The sequence below is a fragment of the Asterias amurensis genome, chromosome 14 (assembly GCF_032118995.1).
Source record: "Asterias amurensis chromosome 14, ASM3211899v1".
NCBI classification, from domain to species: domain Eukaryota; kingdom Metazoa; phylum Echinodermata; class Asteroidea; order Forcipulatida; family Asteriidae; genus Asterias; species Asterias amurensis.
Window position 1 is genome coordinate 8,463,029 of NC_092661.1, and position 18,901 is coordinate 8,481,929.

At 39.5% G+C, this 18,901-nt stretch overlaps 1 long non-coding RNA gene across 3 annotated transcripts; it reads right to left on the reverse strand.

Moving 5' to 3' along the window:
• Nucleotides 1–62: 62 nt before the first annotated feature.
• Nucleotides 63–11,822, reverse strand: LOC139947001 (uncharacterized). 3 transcript variants are annotated; one of them, XR_011787304.1, is made up of 3 exons: nucleotides 11,605–11,822; nucleotides 4,029–4,474; nucleotides 63–1,811 (listed from the first exon to the last, which is right to left on the reverse strand). It is a non-coding gene; the product is annotated as an uncharacterized lncRNA (long non-coding RNA). The 3 variants fall into 3 exon arrangements; XR_011787303.1 differs by lacking the exon at nucleotides 11,605–11,822 and adding an exon at nucleotides 7,555–7,755; XR_011787305.1 differs by lacking the exon at nucleotides 11,605–11,822 and adding an exon at nucleotides 4,669–4,856.
• Between the last annotated feature and the right edge of the window lie 7,079 nt (nucleotides 11,823–18,901).

The following is an 18,901-nucleotide window of genomic DNA, read 5'->3' on the forward strand; positions in this document are numbered from 1 at the left end:
GGTTTTTAAACCTAGACTTCTTTACAGCAGCATTTTTGCAAAATTTAATAATCTGTGCAGCATTTTTTTTTTTTTTTTTTTTTTTTTTTACTTTAATTTGTTTTAATTTTTACTAAATCTACGCCCTAACCTACGTTGTTGTATTGCGTGCAGCATTTATGTAGTTATGTCTTAGCAAGAGGTTCTGCGGATGCGCAGAATTTCTGCGTTTCGTGACGAGGTTTGCGCATGTGCTTTAGATAACACAGCGCAGCCGGTTGATTGAAAGTGGTCAAATCGTTGTTTTTGACGCACGAGGCAGAGCTGTTGTCAAATCACCGGTTTGAACCAGTCGTGACTGGTTCTACCCAGTTACATGCGGATTCGTTATTATAGTTAATTACCGGTACTAGTGCTAGGGTTCTAAGTTTACAATGTTGAGAAAGTTAATTCATTAACTTCTCAAGAGTTGTAGTCTTAATACTCGACTGGCAAATGTGACCCAGACACTGGGCAAAAAAGGAAATGGGTATTTCAATATTTCAGATAATACCACACATTTTAAACTATATCACACACACACGACACACGACACACGACACACGACACACGACACACGACACACAAATCTAAATATTCAGGTTGGCAACTGGTATTCACTTGGGTATGCGCATTTGTAGAAAGTAAACCTTCATTTAAATGGCCATACAAAATAATTCTTTAAAATACTTAAAATTTGAGAAGGGGGAGGGAAAGATTTTAGAAGAAAAAAAAACTACGGTGAAGTGACACCTGCGGCCTTTTCGAAAAAACTAAAACTTAAGGTTCAGCTTCTGCATAAGACCCACCGGGCCCTAAATCAGAGCTGAGTCCTGAAACGTAGTTTCGAAAAGGCCATTACAAGAAGGGAATGTACTGTTTACTAAAAGTGACGTTAATCACTCACCAAAGAAATAAATCCTATCACACGGGAATCATCTAGAATCTATGGAGGAAAGACTAACCTACAAGGAAGAGGGAAACTATTGGCGTTTTCGAAAACCATGCCGCTGCCCGAATGCTTTTGGTTTTATCAGACAGCCTGCCTGAAGCGAAAACGCGCCTACTTAAGTTTATCCACGGGGTGCTTACGTAAAAACAGACCAAGCAGCAGAGCCTTAAATTGCGTTAACTTTATATGGATTGCATAGCGTGTGCATTTATATAAACTGGCTATAATAATTAATAGCAAAAACCAAAAGAACAAAATGCATAAATGAAACTTTACCCCAAATAGCATGAAGATTTGGGTTGCGTGACGAAATTGTGATGTCACTTCATGCTTACATCATGGCGGCCATCAGCAATGAACGGTGTAGCTGGGCGTATTGATGTTCTTGAAGATCAGCGTAGCCTAGTTGGAATTCTAAGAAAGAAAAATCCTATAACGGGTTCTGGTAGTTTTATACAAAGCAAGGGCAGAGCTTAGAACGATCTTGATGGGTATCTCGTTGGTTCGAGCAGTTATGGGCCCCATCTTCACTGTAACAGCAAGCAGAGGTCAATGAACTGTGGGTGGCGTAAACCGACTACTCAGAAATATCAGACGAGTTTTGTTTTCAACAATGGAGGAAGGTTTTTCGTGGAAATTGAGGTGACTTGGAAGTCCTTTGAATTTGTATCCTTGGCTCCGTACAGGTATATATAGACTGGTGCTCAGACAGGCGCAGTAACCGCAGTGTTTTGTCCGAACAATGGTGTGGCGAGGGACTCAAGCGGTGTGCCATCCTGCCGAAGGATTCGTCCTGAAGCCCGGTACCAGTGCGTCCCAAATCACCTCCTGCCATCGTTACCTGCGGAGAAGACAAGATCAAACCAACACGAGATTAAACAACAACATTACAACCAGATTTTAAATTATTTAAGTGATGTTTAAATGTTGATGTACGACAACTTCAAGAAAATTTTAAGAGGTGTTTTGCTACCTTAAGTTAGTAACAAATAGGTGCCTTTGGCTCAAGTGCAGAATGCTGGCCCAATTGTCATGATTATAAACAACATAGGCGTGATATAAAAATAGTGGTGTGATATAACATGTTTATACGCAGAAACTTTATCTTTCTTTGTGAACCGCTCAAGTGAGCCATGATAAAATGTTATGGAACATGAACAATGACTTGGATATCATCCAACATTGCAAGCTACACAATGTAAATATCGTGGTCGAGGGCTGATGCAGGCAATACCATTGTTTGGTAGTTTGCGAATGGATGCTCCAATGTGCGTTATTTCGGAGAAAAGACGACTACTAATCAAATTGTGTGTAATTTACAGCCAAGGTCTCGGGTTAAGTTCGTGTGACATTAGAATTAACCCCACCCCTTGCACAGATCTACTGGGAATAGACCCAAATGTATTTTTGGTGCAGTACTTGTTATTTATTTCACTCTATTTATTTATGAAATAGCCGGTTCGAAATTTGTTTTCATCAAGTGTAAAATGCAGGTACCGTACGGATGCAACTTCAATAATTGTATCATTATACCCATACTATATTTCGCAGAAATTGCCATTTTGGAACAATGACCGATATTATTGAATTGGTATGTATGATAAAGTAGGTCATGCAAAGTTGATAACAACAAAAGAATGCGCGCTGATTGTGTACACTGTGAACACAAACAATGCGCACGGCCACAGCGTTGACAACAACATGCCGTTTATCTGATGTTGAGATATCAGGTGAGTATGTAGTCTTGGTTCAAAACGTTTCTCATTCAACTCACCAATATCAACCACCACCGAGAAACTGTGGGCAAATACATACAGGCGGTTTGTGCGCTATACCATGTAGCTGTTATGCTCGATGCGGGCGCTATTATTGATGAGTTGAATGGGAAACGTCTTGTAACAAGACTAGTCTGGAGCGCTCGGGTTGAATAACCTGGGCCGCACTGTTTGTTATGTACTTATGAGCTGTAACTCGGTCAGCAGAATCAGAGAGGATGGTACTATCTCTGTACATTATATAGATAGGCACAGGTAATGAAGCGATTGTTTGTTGATTTGCAAATGCGAGGTCCGTGACGGAATGCACTAGCCTATGCCACGAAAAAGAAGAAAAAAGAAAAGAAAAAAAGTGTCCTTGCCCTTTTCTAAGATGAAATTCCAGGCTTGCCTTTTAATATGACGTTCTACGATTAATTAGATACATACTAATATATAATGACTTTTTAAAACTCATTCTAGCTTTTGTAAGATATGGTTGAAACTTTATATAGGACTGCACTGTTTGGTTTAGGTGATATTCATATTTATTTAACCAAATAATACTGGCATATCATGTCCAAAACATCTCAAAATAACTACATGTAATTGTTTGTCAACAATGGCGTGTTGTCGTGGCGGAGACGTTAAGAGCACCCGTACTCATCAAGCGCAGTTGTTTCTGATGAAGAAGATTTTTGGTTCCTTGAGCAAGATACTTGACCATAAATTGTTTTGTTTTTAGAATGGGACATTAAGCCATTGGTCACGTGTACTAGGAATGGTGTAGGCCTAGTGCACGTTAAAGAACCCATAACACTTAATGTGGAAAGGGGTTACCTGGGGCCGATTTCACAAAGCAATAAAATTCATCACAAGACAAAGTATCACCATAGTGTGACATCACATTTTACTTTGCAACTACGATTGATTTGCAGTTACGATCAATCTAAAGATCTTTGTGAAATCGGCCCCAGGTGTTACTGGTTCACATAGCAAGCAGTGTTTACAGGTTTCATCGGGCCTGTAAAGCTACAGTGATTTGGTATCCTTTGTTTCATTACCACTAAAACAATATAATTATATAGTCAACTTTATCGATCAATCCTGCAGCCGGTTTCACGAAACGCTAGGATTAATCTTGTCTCGGGTTAGGAAGAGTAACTCGTCCTAACTTAGGATGGGTTCAATGCGTCCTAACGTCTATGGATACCACGGAACTTAACTCGTCCAAAGTCCTAAGATTAATCCTAAGTTAAGAGTTTGGTGAAATCGACAGCTGTATCAATTGTACATTAACTTACCTCCATGGTCGTTTCCAGTTCCAGTACATCATTGATTTCTCAGTTCATCGCTATCTCATTGTTGAATCATCAGAGAGTGTGGGTTACCGCTACTCAGTGCATAATCAGGTCTGGTTTGTTGGCGGTTTCCGAGCTGGTTGAGGGGGCTAGGAGGGTTTCTTTCCGGCCGGCTTGGCGTGTCGAGACAGACGGAAAGTCCGGAGTTGTTGGCAGTTGGTGCCAATTTCAAGACAATTTCTTGTTTTTGTTAGAATCACAAACTTTTTACTTGGATTGCTCAAATTGGTCTGGTACCCTTTTCTGTTTTAATGTCTCGATGTGGTATAGATATCTACCTGTTGGTTCAGCTGGAGATTTTCAAGTTGAGTTACCTGACGTGGAAGTCCGGTTGTCTGAAGTTAGACGAAGACGAACGTTCTTTTACTGTGCATCAAAAGAATGAAAACCTGCAAAATATTTAAACAAAAATATCACAATTAAATATTTTCCTTAATTATTTTTTATATATGAGGTGACTCGAAGCGTACTTGGATTTTCCATTGATTTGTCAAATACATGTGCGAGTTAACTTTTGAAATCCTTTCTTCTGCAAAACGGCAAACCGATCATAGTAACCCGACATAAATTATTTGATGTTTACTGAATTCAATCGCTGAAGTCTATAGCAGCGGAAGCACATGATGATCGCCACGCCTTGTCAACTTAATGATGGCGAGGGCCGGAACTAAAGAACATCGTCAGCCCCACGGAGTGTTGTGGTGTTTTTCAGTTATGAAGACAATCCAAGATGGCTGCATGTGTCGTGACGAATGCCTGTATAGCTATTGTCGTTGGTTGCATGTATAGACGGTTTGCCAACTTAAGTCACTTTGAAGTTTTAAAAACCACAAGCCCACATCCATTCATCAACGTTGATGACACATCTACATGAGTCTAACAACAGTCTCCACAGTATGTAAAGGTAGACAGTTAGTCGGGGTGTTGAAATGCGACTCCACTTCAGTCTATGGAGTTTGTACAACCGTGGTCAGGGAACCTGGGTTTTTATTCGCCTGTGGTTTCGTCCGCCATTTTGAATCCCACATGGACGCAATAACAGCTAAACCATCTTGATTTATTGAAACGACAACGGGCTTTCGAGGCACATCAAACAATGTGGGCATCTATAGACCTAATTGTTAACAGTAACGGTAAAATAAATTTGAATATGTTAAATTTCAAACCGACAATCGTTTCACTGGAAAAGGAGGGAACAATCACTTTGACAAGGTTATCAGTTTAATTGATCTTTTGTTACACCCTTCACACGAGACGTGGCACGCGACTCCATCAATTTGGTATCACCATTATAGAACCTAAGAGGACACAGTCGGTTCGTCTTTTTCAATTTCACATGGTCGACCACATCGCTTGTCCATCACCATGGAAATACTGTATTGGCAAGTGTGTCCAGGTTGGACCACAATGTGAATGACGCACATAGTATGAATTGAATTTTGTTTGTTTTAACAGGGTCCGTTGCTAAAAATTTATTGTAAAATGTAGCAGAGTTTGACAATATTAATTTACAAGAGACCTTGGGAAGTACAACAATTGTTTTCATTCCACACGAGGTACATTTTGTAAAATTGTACAACCGTGCTAAACTTTAGCAAGGGACCCTTGCTAAATAATTGCTCTGGTGTGAAAGGGGGTTTATTAGTTTCTCGTTCGATGTTTATAGCTAAAGCAGTCTAGCATCCTTTTTATATGAATGATGCCTCACCGTCTCATTACAAGATGCAGTTCTCGGTATCTTCTGTCATCCTGCACTATGGAACTATATTCCAACAAACGAACTCATTCTCATGGTACAAATTTTCTTTCCATCTGTACACTACTTATTATGATCAGACTTTGCCAGCTGCCAAAACATAGGATTCGAACTGCCTCTAGCTGCCGGGCAACCTCGGTAGTCTAGTTGGTAAGACACTGCTCTAGAATTGCAAGGGTCGTGGGTTCGAATCCCACCCGAGTAACATGCCTGTGATATTTTTTTCACAGGACTCGGGAAAGTACTGAGTAAACAATGCTAACACACATCGGTGTATGGGTAAAAACCAAAATTAATATGATCAGACTTGACAAAAATAATTTGTTGCTTACTTTTTCATTTTAATTTAAATCTTTGGGCAGACAATACGAATATCTTGACCAGGAGTCGTCCACGGAACAAAAATTGCCCAGCCTGTTGCCTTTTAAAAATGTTTCGGCCGGTCATTTTGAAGAAAATTTCAAAAAGGCCCTCCTCCTTGCTTTTTTCAAAAAGGCAGGACACTAAACAAGTTTTTTTTTTATTTGGCCTAAGTACAAATTAAGAACCGTCTATTGTCGTCCTTTGAAAAAACACGTCATATTTTTACCAATCGTAAGATTGGGATCACGAAAACAAGCTGCGCATCTAGCCAGGCTCAATGAGTTAGACAACAACTATGAAAGGAAATCATTTGTACATAAACCGGAAACAAACTGAACTTGAGCAAACAACTTGACCGCCGGATATCCACGTCTGATTGCCAAATGGTTAGCAACTGATTATTGCTGTAAATGCCAACTTAAATCACTTGTTTACATTCGTATAAGTGCCATGAATGGTGGAAGCGAGGCTGGAAGGTAACACAAAGTGGCATATTTACTCAATGTGCCATGTTGTGTTACTTTATAAGTATATAAAATGATAACCATACAACGTGCATCAAATGAGGTTTGCATGCACACAATGTTATGAGGTGATGGGTAGCAAGAACACGTGCTATGCCAAACAGAGCATCGGGGGGGGGGGCTCTCTGATGATAGGCAACCACGGAACACACCATAGCTGATAGGAAATGATTCTGGAACTGGTAACCCGCCAAAATATGTTTATGTAATCAGTTGACTAGCAATGCAAAACAATCTGTGCTGCAGGATCGATGCTCTCGTTGCCCTATGACCTAGATTTATTTATTTATTTATTTATTTATTTATTTATTTATTTATTTATTTATTGTTTATCCTGGGAAATCCATTCAGTCAGAAAAACTCACTGATCTCCCATGGATCCCAGCTAATAACAAACTACAGAAGTGAACTTAAGATAAAAATATTACAAATTTACACAGAAAAACATTGCACATTCATTTAAAAAAAACACTAGATCCAAGCACACATACATTTTGAAAACTACTAAAAAACGTTTTTAAATAGGACGAAGACATTTAAAGGGGGAAAAATACACATCCATTTTGACGATAGATATGGTGTCTTTTTTATCAGCAAATAAGATTCTCACAAAATTTGTTTATTTAGCCCAAAATAAGCCCAAAATAAGCCACACAACAAAAATTGAAAATCCATAATTGAGCTGCACGATATAATGCCCAATCCTCACTACCGAAACGCTAACCCGTATACTTACGTAATACTTCAAGGCGAACTGCATAATAATAATAATGCATAAAACGCATGCACTTTAATACATAAGTACAGAGAAACGCTGTTCACTTACCCAAAACAACAGTATTTTATGCGTTAAAATCCTCCCTCAGCCTCTGTTAGTTTTCAACGCGATGATTTCACATTTTGAATATTTAAACAGCAGATTTCTAAGGTCTTTGTTGCACTATGTGCTATAGCCTATCATTTTATATGCACTCACTGAAGTCCCGTAGATGAACTGGGTAAAATTGACCACGGTAGGCCTTTACGATCTGAATTAAAGAACCGAGTGAACTGTTTCCCTTCTCCCTCTCTCACTCCCAGTCTCATCCCTTTCCTAGAAACGCGGGGTGAGATGTTCAAGGCCCTCTTGGTCGATTAACCAATGAGTCATTGCTGAGCGATTAATGAATATGTATGAGTAGGCGGGGCTTTGCTCGGTGCACTGCCGGCAGTGCACAGACCACGCCTCTTATTCAACAGACCATACTAAGTCGTGACATTTTGCTCTGGCGCATTGACCTTGTGATTATTTTGCGAGGGTTTGGGTTATCAAGAGGTGCTCGGATTGTGAATGATTTGTGGACAATTCGGTTCAACTGTTAATGTAGGCCTACTTATACATGTACATACACATGTAGATGTGCATATGTACACAATGCACTGGCCTATATGTGAGTTGTAATTCATGCAAACTTGAAACGGTATCCATAATCTAGTAAAATGGTACAAAAAGTGAAAACCAAAAACCAGATGCAGGCGCATAAATATCAATTGTACATTCATTTACATGTAAATTAATGTAATCATGGACCCAGTCAAGATTCATGGTACTTTCTCTGATTCAAATCAACATGAGATGGGACCGAAGGCGCCGGCTGGGAAAACCGTCATAAAAAAATAGTCTGATCATCCTTTGTTGGTCCATGGAGGAATAAACTAGTTTATTCCTCCATGGTTGGTCCAGGTCATGGAGGAAGGAATGGTAAACAATGGCTGTTCTATCATGGAGGTAGAAATTTCTATTTCTACCTCCATGGTTCTATCTACCCATAGAGAAGAGCGAACCAAGCAAGCGTGCGAGGGGGGGGGGGAGCCATAACCAAATGTTTTATTCATGAGCTTAATTTGAATCCCAGATGCTGCTCTGTTACAGAGGGATCACATTTTTGATATAGAAAAACTGAAACGGTCGAGATCAATAATTGTTGGTCTTATTAAACCAAATTAGATGTGTTATGAATTTTATTTGGTTAGATTATTCCCAACTACAGTTGTACCGTTTTGTAACGTTGACTTTCAACGAGTTGTTTCGACCATTTAAAGTCCTCATTTTATTGGGGAACTATGCCTCAACAAGGAACCACATCAACATCAACATTTTGTTTTTATTTTGTTTTCGCTATATCTCTCAATTTGTTAACTTTTAACACAGCGTGTGTTTATCTATGGCGGTCCAGTGAACTTTTCTCTGCAACATTCGTTGAACAGTGAACCCCAGCCGACCGGAACACGGTGCCCTAAAAACCAGACTGACTGACCCCGTCTGAAATGCAAACCAGACGGCATGAATTCGCCGTCTAGACGCGGTCTCGGCTCCCGTGCGCAGTTTGGCGGACACCCTCTATGGTTATGCGTGTGTAAACATTGGTGAGGTAAAAAAATCAGTTTACACATGAGTCTAGATATCTATATGGACATAAGATATATCTCACCATATTCAACTTGATTGAAGATGATGGGTTTGTAAATGTGTATATTCATGCTCGATATAATCGAAACTTTGAAGGTGTCCTCATTTTTTAACGTGTTCTTCTTGTTGGTGCAGTTAGTAAAATAAATTATATATTAATTTTGTGTTTGTACAACTTTTTTTAAAATGAATTTTTGAACTTTTGAACTGAGTCCGGGTCAACAAGTTTTATTGCTGAAGATTTGAAACAAATAAACAAATAACGGGTAATGCTACTTCTAATGGTCTATTCTATAGTTATTCCCGACGGCCCCCAAAACAACAACATTATTTATCTCCATTTCCGCAAAGAAAACTGTAATGAAACGGATTTATAATAATCAAAGTTGAATACAAACTTAAAATAATAAAACAACAGAAAAAGGAGTTTTGTTTTACTATTATTTTACTAACTGACCTATAATTAAATGGGTCATGAGCTTAATAATACTAAACACAATTGTCCGAGGCCGAGTTGATAATCTGATATCCAGTAGACCACGCCCCCAAGGTTGGAGTTTAGTGTTGAATGATGAACTCTGATTGGTTGTCATCTGCGATCTGTGTCACCCAATAGACAGTGTGACGTGGAACAGTGACCGCAGATGACCTCTCGGTGGCCCTTACCTAGCATCACAGTCTCATTGTCTTTAATCTCAATCGTAAACAAGATGACTTTATTGTTCTCTAAATTATCTTTTCACATTTCCGGCAAAGAAAACTGCAAATGCCGTGAGCCAAATAGTCTAAGCTCAATCATTAATTTATTCATATTGCTATTTCTGTGGTATCGAATCTTGGAATACAACGGACAGCTTAAAAAAAAAAAAAAATAGTTCACTGAATAATTATGTATACTCTCCTTAATACAAAATTTGCGACATCTTTATAATACGCCTAGCATTACTTTGCCCATAGGACCGCCCATAGACTGTTGTGACATTTAAACTTCTATGTCATTTATTTTTATCGACAACATAATGAGAGCAGAAAAAACGAGCATGCGTCAGTTCTACATACAGATACGATACCGTGTAACCTTGGCCGTTGGTCGACCCCCTCAGCCTTATCATTATGCACACGTGAACAATGAGCTAACCTCGACCCTCTGTGATGGATTTGGAGATTTTTTTGCGTGGACAATTAAAAACTATATTTATCACTGTGGCTAACCTAAACAAACGACGTTCTTCATCCAATCGCATATTCTTTTAAGAATCAACAACTTCAATTAATTAAATTATTTATTCATTTAATAATTCAACACAAGCTTATTTTATTGATTTCGGACTAGAATAAAAACATTTCTTGACATAAATAGGCCTATATGGACGTTTTTGTGTGTAGTAAAAAATATATAGAGTGTTCTGAAAACAGATACTGGGTCTTCGCGTTCTACGCGAGTATTTTTTTTTGGGTGATCTTTCGATCAAATCAACTTTACTCATAATTGTACCACTTATCTTGTTTTCTTTTGTCCTGTTTGTTTGTTTGTTTGTTTGTTTGTTTGTTTGTTTGTTTGTTTGTTTATTCTGGTTTATGTTTCACCTTTGTTTACACGTAGAGAGGAACCCCTTTAACGAAGTTGAAATGCAGTCTACAAGATAATTACTATCACGACTGCACGCCAGTGTAACAGATAATGAGTGTAATTTAATTTGTGGTGACGCAGATACAAATTTAGTTCATTAGATGTCTGCGTTGTTACCACTTATCTCGTCCTGTATTCCAACTGTGTGCAGTGTATCTCATTCATAACAGGGCCATGATTTCATAGAGCTGCTTGAGCTGAAGGTATTGCTTAAAAGGTTTCCGCTTAGCAACAATGAGGATGATGCCAGTCACAACAGCACTTGAGGAAGTTAAAGCCGGGTGTGTTATTAGTCATTGTAAGACGACAGACAAAGTTGAAGTGAACAAACACTAACTTAAGAAAAACAACTGTGGTCCGACTGTCTGAACGCACTAAAACACGCTTTAAAAAAAACCACTCAAAATACTGAAACGCAATAACGACAAAGAGGAAACAAAAGAATCTTGAAAAAAGTATCATCTTTCGCAAACTCTTCTTTAGGGAGTGTTAACAAACATTTTTTTGCCTCAAATCTAACCCCCCAAAAAATGACCACGGAAACAATTCACTCGTAAAGGGAACAGTATTGTACATGCACGCTCCAGTGTGTGAGCACGAGTTATAAATAACGAACAGTGCCAAAACTGCAATATTGAAAGACAATTGAAACTGCGTAGCGCTATTAATGTGAAACTGGCCCATTGAAGAAGACATTATATAAAAGCATCACCTCAAAGTGCGCATGTACAGTAAAGCAAGATGTGCTAAGTAGATGACCGCATAAATGAAGAACTATAACAAGAAAGCACGCTTACCTGTGATAACGGGGTTGACTGTTTGATTTACCCCTCTCGCTGTCCACATGTGGTAGAAAAATTAGTCCGTCAGCATTTTTATTGAAAGTAGAATCGTCGAACTAATGTTTGTTGTGGGGAATGCATCTCGGTTTAAATTATGTCTTCTCTTGAGCAATGGAGTTTTTCCTTGACGGCCACAGCACATGGGAACTACACTACGGTTTCCCTCCAGTGAGACATGTTAAGACTTGCACGGGGAAAAATGCTTCCCCCCTGTCGGAACATCACATAATTTATTGAAATTGAAAAACTTGTGGTTCGAGAATGGACAGAAAATAGTCGGGGGCTCTACTGTTGGTCGGCTGGCTGCTATAATGATGTGAGAAACCACAGTCGGAAACTCAAGATAAACCACGTCATCACATAATGAGGTTTGGTGGTAGTTCACATTATGCTACTATAGCGATTTGCAATCCCCGTGGATGTTTTGAGCGAGTAGCACGACCCGTCAGCACCGGGAGCATCGGCGCGGCGACCGGGGCGCCGCCGCCCCAGAGTGACCCCAGGTTGCGGTCTCGAACTCGGTGAGGTAGATTGTCTGATTCGGGTCAGCTGTCCTATTGCTTTATATAGGCTACACCCTGAACGCAGAGAAAGAAAAAAAAAGGCAGTTCTCGTAGCGGTCACTCCGGAATGGCAAAAGTTCAGGGTCCTTTCAAAGTGGTCAATCATTGACCGCTGACTCTGGCCAATCATCGGTGAGGGTCACTCAGTAATGCAGGTGCGGCTCAGTCAGGGTCATTGTCAATACCATGTAACTATAAATAAATGTCACTTGTATGTAAGGTGTTATTAACCTGAGCCTGAACCCAGGTGGTCTGACCGCGAACTTGAAGAGAATTTGCTGACCAAAAAAAAACGACAACACTGAAATTATAAAAATATACTTCCATTCAGCAGAGGCCGAGGCCAATTTTGTTTAGTGTTACCTTCATACGTCACAAACGGTGACTCTTTTATACTGATTGTTTTGTTCCGGTTCCTTTCAGGGCATAGTAATGAAATTATTATATTTGAGAGGGAATACAATTATTTTAATATTGTTGTTTGGCATGTTTAAATTAATTTGTTCCTGTTCCTTTTACTTGTCATTTTGTATTACCACAATAATTTATAGTTTAATATGGTCTCTACGATAATAATCACAGTTTTAAGTTAAAGCTTTGGGGAAAATAATTATATCCGAATCTAGTACCAGTGTCTCTAAAAGAAGAACGAAACTCTAAGGTTTTGAATTCAACGTTGCCAACTCCAGCCAAAGGGTAAACTGTAGCCTATAATTCATACGTTCGTTAACTTACATCAACGAACCCAACATGTTCAGCGTTTAAATCATGAACATTTTCCTTAAAAAAAAAAGAAACCTGCTGGTATATAACCATAATAAAAGACTCATAGACTGACCGCAACCTGTTTACAAGTTGGCCTCGTAAGGCCAAATAAAAAATACATGTTTGGCGTCCCGGCCAGCTTCTTTTTAGAGGCCGCCTCTTTTGTCTTCTTTTTTCTTTCTTTTTTAAATTATTTTGTGTCTTCTTCTTTTTCTTTCCTTTTTTTTCATGAACGATCTCCGCAAAATACCACAGGGAGTTTTGAAATATAGACCCTTCCGTTTGTCTTAAAAATGTTTAGGGCAGCAATTTTTACAAAGGAGAAAAACGGGCAGTCCCCTTCCTTTTTTCAAAAAGGGAAGACGCTAAACTTGATTTTCGTTTTACTGGCCTAGTGGAAGCAAGTTATGAATGAGCTGCGTAGGCGTTTATTTATATTCAGTGCAGCATTTCTGTTTACAACCAATAAAACTCGCTCCAAGTCTCCTGACTGTTCTGCTTTGTTACGTTTCCAAGAAAAATAATGTGAGGGATAGTACGGATATACAAACAAACACTTCAAGCTCTAGTGGTCTTTTCTCAAGCCGTTACCTTCGTTGCAAAAGAGGGAGTATTCGTTGTGTCAACGAGATACTATTGCTAAAATGTGGATAGCTGCTGAATGTTCAGTTGGCGCCTATTGAAACCAGAGCAAGGAGACATGTATGCCGAAAACCTACGTGCTGAAGAGCGAATGTACAGTTGAATTTGATAACATTATCGGGATTTGATTCTCAATTTTCTGAGTGTTTCAATAATATTACAGTATAGTCTAAATCATGGATGTCCGGTTCCTTCAAATTTCAAGAGAACCTATCCATGACGTTTAGAGTTTCATAAACTACTAAACTCAATTTCCAAGAGTATTGTAAGTTCATGGAGGCTAATTTATTCCTCCATGGTAAGTTGAACCGCATATACGTACTTAATACAAGCTTAAAGGCACTGGACTGTACTGGGTCCTTGCTCTATGGTGTATTCCAACATCTCTACAAAATCTGTAGAAAATTTGTCATCGGAGCGAGTTGCAAAAGAAAGAAAGAAAAAACACCCTGACATGTGTGCTTTCAGATGCAATGCTTTTCAGGCTTTAAGTTTTTTTTTTCAATGAGAAAATGCCTCTTTCAACAAAAAAACTACGTTACTTCAGAGAGGAAGCCGTTTCTCACAATGTTCAACAGCTCTCCATAATAAATATTATTTCGAGTATAAACAACCAATTACATTGTCTATCAACGTACATCATCACTTTCTAGAACGCATTTGTATTACCATTTGACAATACAGTAAAGATAGTGTGTTACAACATGGAGGAAGGTGTTCCTGATGGTTACAGTTGTGAAGGCTTGTTGAGATGTACGATTTGAATATAAAGTGGGAGGACTTGTAAGTTTACTAAGAATATTATGGCCTAGTTGACGTATTGGGAAGTGGACGGACTTGTGTAAGTCTACTATGCATTTTGTGGCCTAGTTGACGTAGCGGGATCAAGGCGAGTGTTACCTCTCAGTGAACTACACGCTAACAGCTGATGGTTTAGACGGGCCGTGACAGCAAAATATAATCTGACCGCTCGGATTATGAGATGGACAAAATAAAACCGCTGGGAAAGGGTCAAGGTGGAATGTATCCTGAGGACAATACCAATGCCAGTCAGTGTATTAAATGGCGGATACCAGACTCGGGAATACCAGACTCGGGGCAGGGATGATAAATTTAAGACTTTTATCTTAGTGAATTCAAACTTAAAGTCCGGCATGTCCCAGTTTTGTCCGCCGGGGATGCTGTCCCCCATAATGGGAACTAATTAAAGGCAGTGGACACTATTTGTAGTTACTCAAAATAATTATTAGCATAAAACCTTTCTTGGTGACGAGTAATGGGGAGAGGTTGATAGTATAAAACATTGTGAGAAACAGCTCCCTCTGAAGTGCCATAGTTTTCGAGAAAGAAGTAATTTTCCACGAATTTGATTTCGATACCTCAGGTTTAGAACTTGAGGCCTCGAAATCAATATTGTAAACGCACACAACTTCGTGTGACAAGGGTATTTTTTCTTTCATTATCATCTCGCAAGTTCGATAACCGATTGAGCTCAAATTTTCACAGGTTTGATTTTTTATGCATAATGTTGAGATACACCAACTGTGAAGGCTAGTCTTTGACAATAACCAAGTGTCCACTGCCTTTAACCCACAAGCGATTAAAGGAGTATGACTCTAAAGAGGGCGCTATCAGAAGTAGTTTGTATACACAGTTTGCCGAATGGTGAAGGACAGAATCTCCTGCCATGACACCCGGCTGAAAACAGAAACTGATGTACTTTATTACAGATGAATAAGTCATGGTCTTTGATCTACTTCTCTAGCACTGGATACTGTTCTCAAAAGCTCCTTGGAATCTTCACAGTAACATAATGGGCTGGGTAGCCATACTTGCATGTACGATGTGATCTTCCCCGCCCGGGCCAATCGGATCATGGAGGTAGAAAGACTGACAAGCATTATTTATGGTCATTATCATATACTGTCCTTAATTATTATTTTAGGTTAATAAATAAAGTGACAAACAAAAACACTGCTCTGAAAAACAACTTGGGTTTTTAGGTGCAGTTCTGGGAGCACTGTACAGCTGACGAAACCAAAGACTGCGCTGTGCACAGAGTTCAAGTACAAACCGCAAAACCAACCACATTTTGAATAAAATTTATTGACAGACAAAATTATGTGGCGTCTATAGGCTGAAGAGGATTTCTTGTTGCCCTCAAACATGCTTATAGTCCCCTTTGTTGATGTTCAGCGGTGTGATTTCACACAAGAGACTGACGAATACATATCGGTTATAAAGTTGACCAATATCCACTTTAACTATACAATATCCAAACTCGGTTAAAAGAGAATGTAATTGAAGTAGAAATTACCGGTAATTGACCAGTTTCAATCAGCAAAAATCAGTACTTTAAAGTTCATACAAAATCATCCAAAGAAATGTGGCAAAATTTGTCGACCCTGTTTCACTCACCATGAGCAAGCAAGGATACTTTCCTTTTTATTAATTATCATCCATCAGTATTGGCTGCACTATTGGATAGATACTTTGAAAAAAAAAAAAAATGTATTTTCGTTCACAAAAATAAACCGGTGATTTCAGTCTCTCGATATGGTAAATATCGCACCCCCCCCCCCCCCCCGCTCAGAATCCTGGGTTAACATCCTTTTCCCCCCCAAAAATGAGATTTTAAAATGTACATGTAGGCTACAACATGTTGGTTCGATATGAATGGGAACATGAATGGGTCCGTGTTACTTCACAGCGGACTTGTCCAGATACAATTCGGCTGATGGACCTCTTTCATACAATTAATACCACCATCTTTTGAAGTGCATTTTCGCATAATAGAAGTTCCAACTGCTCTGCAACCTGCAGTGATTGTACATCTATAGGTTTTGCGGGCTGCGTACACAATGATGCAAAGGACAACACAGCCAGTAGCAGCCCGAGGGGTACAAAGATTCATTATTATTTTTAAAACTCCAGGGGGAATAGTTTTGACATGGCAGAAAACGAACAATTAAAAGCTGTCCTCATCGTTGCTGTACATAATCCAAACGGGGCCGTGGTGAGTTTGCCCCCGGAACTCTCTCTCTTGCTCGGCGTTGCAGTGCATGGGTATTGCATGAACCGTTCGTTGGAACGTCATCATTTCCCAGGGGTTGGTTTGTGGCGCGCGGCACAGAACATTATGAGGGCAGTATATAAACCAGGCTTCATTAAAAAAAATGTATTGGTAACCAATGCATATAAGTGATAATTACTGCAGGAAAAATAAAATAAACTGTACTTACATGCATCATAATATTAAGCTCCTGACCACTGTATTTCTAGTATTCTACCTCCATGGTACAAGTCCCTCCGGGGGAACACTACTGATATACACCCTTGGCACGCACGAACCTGTTTTCCATCAATATAAGTTTTGGGATCACATTATCTTTTACGAAACACCCCATCAGCCATTCAGACACGCAGTAACAAAACCCCAACTGATATTATGTCAGAAGGCTTACAAAACATTTGACCTTGTTTTTCCCGGAATGTATTTTTGGGGCCTCAAAAAATTGGGAGAAGAAAGCTGTTTGTTCGCACTCGCATAGAGGGAAATAATAATTTGATTCGTGCGCATGACAGAAGCCACATGATTATAATAACCTCGCTTTTGTGTTTTGAAATTAGTCTACGCATGGAGCAACAAACTTATGCAAAACTATGGTGGCCCTGAAGGGACATCGCATATCGCAAACGTGTGCGCACACGTAAGCAATGTCGTGAAACAATTCGCAAATATGTGCGCACACGAATGCAATGTCGTGAAACAATTCGCGAATATGTGCGCACACGTATGCAATGTCGTGAAACAATTCGCAAATATGTGCGCACACGTATGCAATGTCGTGAAACAATTCGCGAATATGTGCGCACACGTCTGCGAATACTATTTGCGATGTCGTGAATTTTAGTGCATACCATGTTGCATACCTTTGAATAAAATATCTAATGATCTGGGGGTGGGTTTCTTTCCAACAGTGAGATAAGCGGTAGTCATTGCAGCAGTAGTCTTTGTTGTGAGGCAAGCGAGGCGGGTGGTCTTCCTTGGCCTGGTGCCAAGTTCCTGGGTATACACATGCTTTACAGAGGGAGCCTGCTGTAGCGCCACAGTACTCCCTAGATCGGTAACAAATTATCCACAACTATGACATCATCCTAATGGTATGCAACATGGTATGCAATAAAATTCACGACATTGCAAAACAAATCGCATTCGTGTGCGCACATATTCGCGATTTGTTTCACGACATTGCATACGTGTGTGCACATATTCGCGAATTGTTTCACGACATTGCATACGTGTGCGCACATATTCGCGAATTGTTTCACGACATTGCATACGTGTGCGCACATATTCGCGAATTGTTTCACGACATTGCATACGTGTGCGCACATATTTGCGAACTGTTTCACGATATTGTATACGTGTGCGCATATATTCGCGATTTGTTTCACGACATTGCATACGTGTGCACACACGTTTGCGTTATGCGATGTCCCTTCAGGGCCACCATACAAAACGGATGGAAACAACACAGGCATGCTGTGGTTTGAGCAATTATTATTTTGTTCAAAAGTTTGTTATATAAAGCGCATTCAATTCCATTGAGGGCGCGTGTCAGAATATAAGCACAGTATAATTTTTCCAAAACAATCGCCTATTTTGAGTTATTAGTGAGGACCACGCGTCTTGCACCTGCTCGCTGGCGCGTTGATCGGCCTGCAAGCAAGGACGCATTATGGTGTGATTTATGGCTAACAATAATGGGCCTCAAAAGGCAAACACTCCGGGGTTGAGGAGAGATGGTCATAGGAACGATTTATAGGACATGATATTCCATCTTTACAGAGCAAAGCCAATTAAGAATGCGAAAGGGGCTGAACGGTTAGAGCAGTGACGTAACTTGGGGGGGGGGGGGGGGGTGATACTTATACATGCAGACAATAGGCTCGTTCTTACGTACATTGTAAATAGTTAATGACCTTAACAAGAATGCTGAAAGGGACTTGAGAAATACAGTTTATTTGGCTAGATGTGCCCCAAGCAAAAAACGGTGCATCCCTTTGTGCCCCCCCCAAAAAAAAGAAAATAATAATAATAATAAAAATAAAAATAAAATAAAAATAACCAGGGTCAATTAAATAATGACAATATTTTCAATATTTATTAACTTATGTAATAGGTTAATAAATTACCCTAGTTTCGGCACTGAGTTGGAGAAATTGAAAAATTTTGAAATTTGGTGCTTGGAACTTAGAGGTAAAGATCAGACTGGTAA